This window comes from Onychostruthus taczanowskii, unplaced genomic scaffold (genome assembly GCF_017590055.1).
Source record: "Onychostruthus taczanowskii isolate IOZ18803 unplaced genomic scaffold, ASM1759005v1 scaffold33, whole genome shotgun sequence".
NCBI lineage: Eukaryota > Metazoa > Chordata > Aves > Passeriformes > Passeridae > Onychostruthus > Onychostruthus taczanowskii.
The window spans coordinates 5,386,305-5,399,082 of NW_024500683.1; the positions used below are offsets into that span (position 1 = coordinate 5,386,305).

General features: G+C 33.3%; 1 protein-coding gene across 1 annotated transcript in view; it reads left to right on the forward strand.

The window, feature by feature from the left end:
• EYS (eyes shut homolog) overlaps nucleotides 1–12,778 on the forward strand; it is a 614,241-nt gene that overhangs the window by 79,123 nt on the left and 522,340 nt on the right. The gene's annotated exons all lie outside the window — the stretch shown is intronic.

The following is a 12,778-nucleotide window of genomic DNA, read 5'->3' on the forward strand; positions in this document are numbered from 1 at the left end:
ATTCAAGCCATCCTTTTCTCTCTGGTACTCTACCAGAGAGCTATTTATTTTTCTTTCCTTCTTAATTTACTGTGTCATGCTTTCCCACTAGGTAGTTTCAATAATAATATATAACATATATTAGAAAATTAAATTAAATTTAACTTTCAAAGCAGGTTCCTCCAAAAGCTGAATGAGTCATATTGTTTAGGATACCTGCAGGATATCATTGTACTTAAGTGCTTGTGTTTTAGAAAAAGTTTATTTGATATTTTACCAGCATTAGACTCATTTTTTAAATGAAAAATTTCAACTATATAGCTAAGAAAACTCAGAACTATTGGCTTTTCAAACTCCATTGCTTTCTGCCATATTCCCATACCTAATGCAGAAACAAGAATCCTTGCGGACAATGTCAAGAAGTAACTTTGCTACCTGGCACAAGAGATATGAAACAATGGTAAATGAAGTCTTCATGCTGTGTAAATTTATCTTGAGCAGAGAGACTTTTTACAATTTTCTTCATTTTTGTGCAGTAAATAAGGACAGTCAAGCTAGTATTTCACTAAAGAGAAGACAGAAGAAGAAAAAATAATTGACCAAATATGAATTATGCAAAGAGGTGAAATTTGGAATGAACTCTAGAAAAATGCAAAAGGAGAGAGGAGTGATAAAGAAAATTCACAATTTAGAAGTAGCATGAAGCACATTTTTTAATTGAAAGTCCTAGAAAAATATGTCTATTAATATATTACTACCTATAATGATGACTAAACATACTTTGAGTAATTCAGGCATTTATGAGAAAAAATAGTCTTTGACTAAGGAATTAGTGGTTCTTTAAAGAAAATCACTGATGACAAAGGGCACATAATGAGATATTAGAAAATACATACATAAATAGATATATTAGTATACCTGAAAGAGCAAGCTTAAAATTATTTTATTTAAAGAACTCCAAGTTGCATATGTGTAAGAATAATTGGATTGGAGAAAGCAAATGGAAATTTGAATAAATGAGGAGAATATACTCTATTTTGTTTTAGGTTATGGGGACAGAAATAATTGATTTCTAGTTGTGTGTGTCTGTGTATTTTATCTGTACAAGATGAATTTCTGTTGTGGGTAAATTTGCAAGGAAACATCTAGGTTCAACCTAAAACCAGAGTTTTTACATTTAGTAGAGATTAATCGAAAGTAATTCTAATAATTTATTTTATATCCAGTTCTCTAGGACTACATGTAAATAAAAACTTTGGGGTTAAGTAATTTTATTCAGTATAAAGAAAAAAAAAAGGCTTGAATTTGGTTGTTATATATCATTAACTTGTGCTGGAGCATCATTGTCATGCAGTACAAATTTGAATGCCTTTTTTTTCCTCATCATAATTTCACACTGTAGTGCCAGAATGATAGACTCATAATGGGCTCCCTATAGACACATACAGAAATCATTTTGTCATGGTTATCTCACCTTGTAACAGCACCGAAAGCAGTTGGTCTCCATGGTCTTGCATTAAACTGTCACATCACTGTTAAAATCCTCTGTTTCAGGAAATGGTGACAGTACATCTTGAGTGCTGTGAAAAATAACGACTTCATTGCCCATACTCAGTGGCTCTGTAAAACCAGATTACTCATTTATTTTTATGGGAGGGGAAAACATTTTTCAGTAGTAAGTGATCGTAGCAATTAGCCATTTTCTTTGCTTGTTTAGCTGCCTCAAATTGATCATACCAACATTTTACAACTCCAGTACTGAATTTTGAAGCATTTTTTTCAATTGTACTTTAGCTTGCCCTGATTTTCAAGCCATTTTAAATATACTCTAAATAGGATTTTTTTACTCATGATTATTTAATTTCTCTTTTTAAATACAGCTCAGCTACTCCCTTCAGAGGACACTTAATTTTTTTAAATTTTTGGATATTAATTTTCCAATGGATTTTTTTTTCCTCTTTTTATCCTGACCATAGTTGCACACCAGTTCACTGAAATCCTAGATGGAAGAGAAATTTATTATTCTGCTCCTGTAAGAGAAAAAATTGCACTGATTCAAATTCTTTGGCTCTAAGGTCAAATCTTTTTTTTTTTATTTAATAAAAGCTCCCATTTTAATCATGCAACTAGAAAGCAGCATCTTTCTGTACCAGAAAGGTGTTGTAATGAGCCGGACTATCTTTGACTACTTAGCAAACAAAATATATTAGGTATATTAATGACGCATCTAAGAATGCTAAAGATAAGTGTATTATCTAGCATGTTCCTTTCTCATTGTAAGCAAAGCAACATTCTCTGTCAAGAAAAGCCAAAATTTTTTGAGCCTATTCAAAATGACACATTTGGTGCCAATCCAGCCATGGTCTTGGTCAACAATGCATATGACTGTGCACAACGAATCTGGATAATGGGGTTTATTTAAGAACAGTCCAGATAAGAGCTCTTACTGTAATTGGTTATCCCACTTATACCCACCCTTTCAGAGCTTTGTCTGCATTGGTTTGATTTTGTGGGAAGCTCAGGCAGAAAGACATGCTGCTTCATGCTGAGCTGCTGCTCTAAGTTATCAGTTTGAGCATTACCAAGCACAGTCCCTGTGCATACCCTGTCTTCCTCCCCACCACAACCCCCACCACTCTGATGTCCAGGCTCCTGCCACACTTCCAGGATCTTTCTTCCAGTCAAGATCTTCAACTTCTTTCTCACCACGCCTTTTCTCTTCAACACCACTTCTTGTTTGCAGGAGCGACTGTTGTTCAGCACCAACTCTCTCTGAAAGCTTGCACTGCCCTCCCCTTCCCAGTTCTCTCAGTCTCAACATATGATTAAATGGATGATGCTCTCATGGCATCTTAAATAGATTCAAAAAATGCAAATTTTATTATCAAAGTTTACAATATTACCAAATTTAAGGAGTGTCAATCCAACCAGTTTCACTGGCATTCACACTCAGCAACTTTGCCTCTATAAATTATGGAAAATTAAGGAGATTCCATTATTTCTTTAATGGTAGAATTTATGCAGAATTTGCCAGCAAGAGGCAAAAATTATCATTCAACTTAGTTCAATCCTAAATGCTATGATCTATTTGTCCTTTAGATTTAAGGTTAATCTTTAGATTATTTCTAAACTTCTGTTTGGGTTTTTACTAGTGTGAAATTTTGACCTGAATTATTTGCTTATAAGGACAGCAAATTTAAATATACCTAGGAATCTAAGGATATGTGAATTCATTAATGGACTGTTGAATTATTTAAAAGAAATTAACAAAGCTCCACGTCCCCTGAGATACTTATCTGGGAAAAAAAATGACATCTGTGTTGTGCATCTGCTGGGCAATGAGAATGTCACAGTTTCTTGCATAAAAATTTTAGCCCCTTTTGACAGAAAAGTTCTCATCTGGTTACTAGAGTCAAGATGTACTATTATTATTTCTAATACCATTTGTCCATTCCATTTCTTTTACAGTGAATTGATCAAGAATATTTTATATTGATGTCAGTTTAAAATCTGTTAGAAAAATACAGTAAGATATCTCTACAAAAAAAAAAAAAAAAAAAAAACAAAAAAAAAAAAAAACCAAAACAACCCCTATGAGAAAAAAAAGCAGAAACCCAAATGAAAGAACAACAAGTAAAAACATCTCCTTAATTCCTTTTATATTGCCTCTAATGCATTTTCACCAAGGCAAATTTTGAGTGTAAAAAATGTGTTGTACTTTGATACAACTGCTTCCACAAATTAATATTTTTTTTACTTATATTTAAGCTATAACTCTTGCTGTTCTTTTCACTGGAGCTGTAAGTCCTGAAAAATCACAAATGTAAGCAGAGATTCCTCAGGCCTAGAGATATAAATGAAACAATAGCTGTCCCTGTGCTACCTGTGGTAACAGGTATGTTTAGCATAGCATCTGTCTTGGAATAGAGCTCTTTATCCTGTCATGGCAGCTTTTTATCTGTGGGAGGTATCCAGATGCTGTTCCTTTGCCCTTGGTTTTGATGTGGCTTTACAAACTTGTCTGCTGTAATGACATCCTTTCAAAAAGACAGATACTAATGGTAAAAGAAAAAAAAAAGTGGGGGGGAAATGAGGAAAGGTTTTTTTTATAGGAATGGAAGAAACCACTCTAATACTTTTCATCTTTAAACAAATATTTCATGGGATTTTGGAAAATTAGAATATGTTGAAAGAAAAGCTTGGGACATCTCCTGCTCTGGCATAAGTAAAATCAGCAAGATTCAGCTTGCGCAGTTTTTTAGAAAATCATCTTTTCAGAGGACTTAGTTTTCTATTCAGGCTCACTGTATGTTGTGTGACTAGAATCTTCCACCTGCAAGTCTGTCTTATTTTTTCTCTGCAAGGACAAATCATACAGGTGTGTTGTTTTGTATTCTTTTGTTTTGTTTTGTTTTGTTTTGTTTTTTTTTAAATAATGGAACACCCGTACTGTCTGCTATATATTTGTTCTTAATTCCTGTTGAAATTTGTTTGGCTTCAACTGGTTGTCAAGAAAGCTTTATCTCCTGTACAAATAATTCTGACATTTGTACAAGATAATTTTAATGTGGCAGTTCTCTCCTTGTTCTGAAAATTTCTGGGTTTTTTTTATAATAGGTTCAGGCAACTGAAGGCTTAAAAAATAAAAATATGAGATGAAACCCTATTATAGATGCAGGGCAGTTTACAGAAGACAAGATAACTAAATTATGGATATCCCCCTTCTCTTCTTCACCCCATGGAGATAGTAATGGCTTAACCTTGAATGGCCAGATGTAAAACAAATCATCTATATGCAGATTTAGAACACTGAAACATCTGGTAGATGAGATTTGTTCTTTAACTTTTCTAGATTAATCTAGGTCAGTGGAATTTCATAAAAGCATAACAGTTTGCTATATTGTATCTATTGCACAACTGTATTATTTCCTTCTTAATACCTGAATGCACCTAGTATGCATATACCCACAAACCATATTAAAAAAGTGATTAAGAATTCAATATGTGGAAAAGCCAGAATTAATGTTGCCAGTATGATGTCCTGTACCATCTCTGTTCCTCTCTGTGTAAACACATTATAATCTGAAGTTGAACAATTTCTTTTTGCTTACATTATGTTGTTTCTATACATGTACTCCAATACTCCTACATGTCAGATAAATATCAGAATAGTGGGTGTGTTTCTCTTTAGAGGATTATTTAGGATTTTAGATTAAGTGGTAATAACTCCTTTTTCTGCTTTTTGCTGGATTATAGCAGTTGAGGAGACTTCTTTATAATATTGAGTACAGTGATAGTTCAGTTATAAATCGAATCTTGATTTTTTGACAATTCTTTTTAATCACATTCAGGCTACTAATATGTGTTCTTAATACAAAGCTGGCATGTTATCTAATGAAAATTGTTGTGCAAGGAATTTTATATCCACTCTTTAATTTTAAATGCTATCACAATTCATAGATGCAAATTTAAGAAGCACGTGAGAATGATGAGTACCTCTATAACAACTTCTAATGAATGTGTGTACTGATAGAATCTCTTTGTTGGTAAGGTTTTCTACTATGAACTTTAAATTTGTTTGTGATAATGTCACTTTTTACCTGTGATATTTATTCTTTATCTTAAATAGCTGTTCACCTTTTTGGATGATTTTTCTCATTGACAAAGTTAACAGAAACACTTGTATGTCCTTTCAGCCGACATTTTGCTACACCAGATAAACTAGCATTTCTGAGTCCTCTGTTCTGTGGCAGGCTTTCTATTTCCCTGGCCATTCTACCAGCCTGTTTTACAGGCTTTGGATTTTGTTATGGAACCATAGAACAACCCAGTAGGAAAGGGACCCAGAAGATGCCTTTTGATTAGAAAGAGAGCCTTGGTGAGAGTTTCTAGCACCCTGCCCAATTGTCCTTTGAAAACCTCCAGTGATGGTAAACCTACCATGTCCCTTGGGAGGATGTTCCAGAAGGTTCTTTCTGTAAGACATGTCTTCCTTACATCTTCTTGAAAAAGCAGTGCTTTTCTCTGAGACCCTTCCTTTTCTTTTGCCAATATGCATTTGAAATAGAAAATACTGTGACATTTGTCTGCCTAAAATTCAAACAGCTCTGGGGAGTGAGATGCTGTTTAACCTCAGAGAAGGTTTTTAATAAAGTAATGACCTTCCTTGGGAACAAAGCCACAAAAAAATGTGATCTCAACAAGCAGAGTTCACACATCATTACTTGACGTTTAGACAGTTCAGTTTCCCAATGCGCCTTATTTTTCAATGCATAACCTGTGTGCAAGAGTTTCACATATAATCTACTTTAATAACTGGCTTAACTTGACATTTTAAGAGTTGAGACTTTAAAGACTGCAACATAAAATATTTTCAGTTTTATGCTTTCATCCTTGAAAAATGTCTAGGAGTCTTACCGCTATGTAAAATTATTACTTTGAAGTAGAGTGTCTGCATTCAAACCCCTAGATCATCCTAGACCACATTTGTACTGGTAAAATTTAGTAGAAGCTAATAGAGCCATACAAAAGTTAGACATATGTTGTTTCATTTTTACAAACACAAGTATTATTAAAAATAAAATTTAATAGTAAAGATTTCTTGCCAGTAATGAATAAGGATTAGATCTAGTAGTTTTAAGCATCCACAGAGGATGTGTCCCACTTTTCTGACATATTGATAATGCAGATTTCCTTTTCTTTCATTGAGGACTTTCTGCTAAGAATGAGAATGTGGAATCATAGTTCTCAGCTGTCAAATATTAGAAACTTATTTATTTCATATTTCTGTTGAAAGAAATTATTTTTTAGATTTGACCTAGAGTTTCTATAATTTTTTTATGATACACAGAAAATATTTTTCCTTATATATGATTTATTCCTTAATATTAGGCTGCAGGAAAGAAAATAACATTGAGGCTTTTACATATGAAATGTGTTTATGAGTCAGATAACTGCATACATATTTTAAGATAATATCTACAACTCTATGAAAAATACTCTATTTTTGAAACAACATCATGTATGTAGAAGAGTCCTGCAAACAATGTGGTTTTCACAAAATTACTTCACAGTAAATATTATTACTTTACTTGACTGTTTATATTTTATCTTACATTTACATTAGATAGGGAAACTATGACCGATGCTAGTGGAAATAAAGATCTCATCCTCATCTGAGGAGGAAGTCCAAATAAAGAGCTATAAAGCTTGAAAGCTGAAAATATTTACTGCAGTGTGTGTTGACTAAAAATAATGAAATTATATCCTTAGTAAATAATTATGATATGTTTTGCCAGTTCTGACCCCAGAAACTGAATTATGAATTCCTTCCTTGCAATAATTGAAGCAACATAATTTAATACTTCTAATTAAACTTTCAGATGTGTTTTACCCTTGCATTTTCAGTGTAGGGAAAGTTGTGCAACAGCTGCATCATCTATATATCCTCTGATGATAGCTATTTGCCACTCAGTGAAGGCAATAACAAAATATTTTTGGAGAACATAATTTGTTTACCTACTTTTTATAATAATATAAACTAACTATTGCTTATGATAAACTTCCAATTAGTTATGATGTGGTGTGACAAGATAAAAAAAGTACTGTACTATCCTATACAGTACTGTACTATTCTATACATGTATATGTATATTAGATAATTTTATGTTATTTTTAAGGGGGACTCTAGATTAAACCACAAATAATATCAATATATTTTTACATAAAAGATTCCCATAAATGCTTTCTCAACTGTTTGAAAGGATTTATATATGAGACACAAGCCTTTTTATTTGACAACATGGAAATATTTTTTCAGGAGTAGGTATCTCTGATATCTTTTATCATTGGCTAATGGAGAGAGGAGCTGGATGGGTGAAGGAATGGAATTTTTTCCTTGTTCATAGAGCACTGTATTTGCTCTGCCAAAGTCATCTTATGAGATCAGAGGGTAGAGCACAAAGGTTTGGAGCGCTCATACAGAGAAATTTATTTTCATATTTTCAAATGTATGGAACTGTTAACTTGTACCATATCAAAAATGCATAGATATTTATATTTTAACTAATTTATTTTATATTGTTGTCTAACTTAATGTTGTTATATCATAAGTAATTAGTAAGAATGCATGGATTATAATGTAGCTAAAAGCATTCCTCAATTCATTCTTGATTTAAAAATAATACAAATAAAGCTTATTTTCCCTCATGTTCTTTTAACCCATTATGTGTATTATTTAATATTTGTGAAAGAAGTGTCTTTTGTTGGTGTGTTGATCAGCAAGAAATAAACATAATCAAAGTACATTATTATATTATATTAATTATATTATATTAATTGTATTATATTATATTATATTATATTATATTATATTATATTAATTCTACATCAGCAGGAACAATTTAAGAAAAATACAAAGTACATTTAAATTGTCTTCTGTCTGAAGGACATAGTCTGATAAAAATGTGACAAAGAGAAATAAAGTTTTATCAATTTGTTTTCTTTTCAGCTCTTTCAGAGTGGATAATTCACATTGTATGCAACAAATTCTATTAAAAGCACGTTTTATTTATACCTTTAATTTCTTCTCTTCCAATCCATAAGTTTATAAAACAGCAATGAAATAAACTAAACTATGCAAATGAAAAGCTTTACAAATTAGCTTCTGCTACCTGCAGCTCTGCATTTGCCCCTGTGATGTTTCCCCTTGTCTGCTAGTCCTGCTGTAAATGCTCAGAATGTCAGGTGCAGCTGCTGGATATTTCCATTGCTCCCAGGAAAGGGTGACCCGGTCAGGACTCCTCACAGGGAGTTGTTGCAACATCACTGCCAGACCTGCTGAGAGCTGGGAGCTCTTGAGTCACTTCTCAGATTTTGCACTCTTTCACATGGTAGGATCTAAATGTGGGTATTTTTCTGATCCTGAAGTGGCAGCAGTGGTTCCTAAAACATTTTAACACTATCAGCAAGACCTAAAAAAAGGCTAAGTATTTATTTCAAAAATGTCCTAATATGCTTCCCAGTAGCTCCTTTAAGAAGCTCTCTACCAGAGAGTATTATTGTTTTCAAAAAATAATTTATGAATAGGCATAAAGGCTAAAAACAAATCAGCTTGAAAAAAGGGGTTTTTTTTTCAATTTTTAAGGATGAGGGTGCTCTTCTCTGTCCTTCTGTACTTGCTAATTTTCTGTCCTTATAATGAAAAAAAACCCAAAAACCAACAAATCTTATTAAGGACAGATTTCAGATAGTTGAGCTTCCAATCTCAATTAATTTCCATCTAGGGAGCTAGTTCTCAGTTACAGGTGTTAGATGCTAGCATTTTCAAAAGAACATAACTTCTGGAAAACAATTCTAACTTGTTAAAACTTTAAAAAATCATCTGTAACAGCTAAATTAATGTAGGTTGTAAGCTATGCTGAACCACTTTTGTTTTCATAAAGGTCATAATGCTCTGAACCACTGACAAAAGAAATGTTTCCTGAAGTTTTTTAAAGCACTCACATGCAAACCAGATTTTTATACTTATTTTCTTCTTCTCTGAATTTTACATTTTAAGCGTATAAAGTACAAGCTCATTTCATTGATGTCATAATTTTCTAACCCCCCCATCCCCACAAATCTTCTTCGATATTATCATCAAAAGAAATTAAAATATATAGGTCTCGATTCACATTATATGCTCCTTAGAATAATTCTTCATTATAGTTCAGATTAAATCTTGCCCTTTAGTTGCTATTTATGAAAATACCAATTCATCTTGTCTTCATCTAGCACTTGGGTAACTCTGCCCTGTTTCCCTACAATGAAAGCTAATTAATATTTTTTTTGCTTTGTAGATCAACTAAACAATTTCTATCCCTGTGTTCCTCTCCTGACAGGACCCCCTTGCAACCCCCACTGCTGGTGCTGCAGCACCTGTGCCCTGTACAGTGTCTCAAAGTACCTGTAAGAAATGAAAAAACTGAGCTACTCTTTCCTTATGCAAGTTTAATTTGTCTTCAGATTTTTGTTTTAATGATGTACACCTTCTGTGTTTTAGGAACAAACCCAACAGCCTTATGTACCATAACTGAGCTGTGCATTTTACATGTCCTGAGGCCTGACTTGCACAGCACATCTTTACTATGCCTCAGTATATTTGTCCTCTGTATTTTGCTACTCTCCGCAGCAATAAGGACAACACAGTGGATAGAATATAATTGATGTACTATTTCTCATATGGATGTGGCAAAATTTAAGAAAAGGTATTGAGCAACCTGGTTTTGTGGAAAGTATCCCTGGCCCTTGCAGAGGGCTTGGAACTAGTTAATCTTTAAGGTCAGTCCAACCCAAAGCATTCTGGGATTATATCACAAAAATAATAAAATTACTCTAATACAAGAAAAACACTTGAAAATCGCTCTCTTGTTTTCTTAGAGCTATGAATGTCTTCTTGCATTCTGGAAACATTTCCTACTTCATTTTTTACTTTATTCCATCAAGATGCATTTGTAATATCGAATAAGAAATGAATAAAATTTAATTTTAATCTAAGTCAGAAACTCTGACTTAAAGTTTCCTTTTCCAGGGGAATATGGATTGTAAGATCTCAGGGTTTTGGTTAAAGAACAACATTTGAAATACATGTTTCATGCTAATAGCGCACATAATGACAAAGAAAATCAAAGGTTATCTTACTTCATTTGCAGGTTTTTCAGGCCAGTACTGTGAAACAGAAATGAACGAGTGTGATTCAGCTCCCTGCTTGAATGGTGCTGTTTGTCAGAATGATGTCAACAGCTATGATTGCTTCTGCCCTGAAGGTAAATTGTTCAAAATAATTTATTTTTATTATCTTTGACAATTTTCAAAACTGCCTACAGTTTGCAAAACATCTTCTTGACAGGCTTCAAGTTATCATTAAAACTTCCTTTCCATGAAAGTCCTTCATTCTTTTCCAAAGTCCTGTTGGCATCTTTGTCCACCAAGTCAATGTATCTACCAAAACAGCCATGATTGTTAAGACTGGAGACAAATTAAGAATGGAGACAGATATACTCCTAAATGCTACCTTTTTTCAGACAGAACATAGTGATTTTAGCACAGTTTGAAGCAGTGGAGAAAACACAAATGAGCAGTACATGAATTCCTTCAAAAACATCATCAATAAGCTTACAAAAAGTATTTTGCCTTCATTATTTATATGCATATTTCTCACTGATCATAGCAAGCTACAATGGTCACAATGACTTTAATAGGCCATCACTAAAAAAGTCTATTAGAACTTTCACAGAGAAAAATAATATGATTTTCAACACCTGTGGTCTGTTTCTTTAAAAATGCGCACTGCTCTTTATTATCAATACTGTATGAGAATATAGCAATTGCAGTAAAAAATTAATCAAAGAAAACAAAAATGTTTTAAAGCACTTGAAATTACAGTTTCCTCCTGAAATGCTTTCACAAATGGGTTCCTTACAAATATTTTTAAATGTGTTTTTATATAAAAATAAAGCCAAGGTTGTAATTTATAACTTGTTACATTCTATGTTTAATTGTTTTTTATTTTAACCTTCAAATTCTACTATTTTCCATATATGGACTCATGGTAGTTGATTTCATAGCTGACAATAGTTCAGGTATGTGTGTATTAATACAGGCGTTCCAGTGGTGATAACTTCAGAAACTCATCACAAGAGATGAAATTACCACAAATAATTCTCATAAGTACAGCCTGTGTCATTAGTTAGCTTAAATTAGAAGCCAAAACAGATATTGGAAGGTAGCTGGAAATTAACCTTGGAAAAGATAATTTTGCTGTTTAAGCCTGCCTGACCAGCTCAAACAAAAATAAATCTTGACATCCACATTGCTAATTTTGTGGCTTACATGTTACCTGTGAGACATGGGTCTGATTAAGCTTTAAATGCAAATAAGAGCTGTTATTTTATACATTATTAATGAATTAAGGGCAATTCTAAAGTTTTATGACTTAAGGATCAGTGGAAATTGGTTCCATGGTCAGTTTGAGAAATTATAAGAATATAGCTTGTGCTGAGGGTACCAATAGCTTAGCATTAGTCATAGTCTTCCTGCAGCCATGGCCTGTGACAGCACTAATGACACTCATTTTGTAGCATGACCATGAATTAGAATACATTTACAAGAGCGTGAAAAGTCAGATGTTGGAGAGGAGATTTTCTAGCAATTTCAGCTACAAAAAAATCCATTGTTGGACCTCTGAGTTTGCTAAAAGTCGTTATGACGCAAGAAACTGGGGTTCTTTATTCTGGAGAAAAGGAGGCTCCGGGGAACCCCACTGCTCTCTACAACTGCCTGAAAGGAGGTTTTATTGCGGTGGGGGTCTATCTCTCCTGCCATGTCTCTAGTGAAAGAATAAGAGGAAATGGCCCTAAATTATGTCAGGGGAGGTTCAGATTAGATATTATTAGCTAAGAAAAAATCATTGAAAGAGTGGTTAGACACTGGAATAATTTCCCAGGGAGATTGTGAAGTCACCATCTCTGGAAGAGTGAGAGAGGTGTCTGGATGTGTCACTTGGGCAGATGGTTCAGGGGTGGTGTGGTGATGCTGGGTTGTCAGTTGGACTGGATGATTTGGAAAGCCTCTTGCAGCCTTGATAATTCTGGAGTTCTCTAAAACAAATAATAAAAAAAGTAGAAAAGCAACTATTTGAGAATCGATTTTAAGAGAGATTTTAAGAGTTGGTTTTTATTTTGACAGCAGATATCCAAATCCCCACTTCATTTCATCTGTAATGTTGTCAAAATAGGAACGGATACATAATTGATAAGAT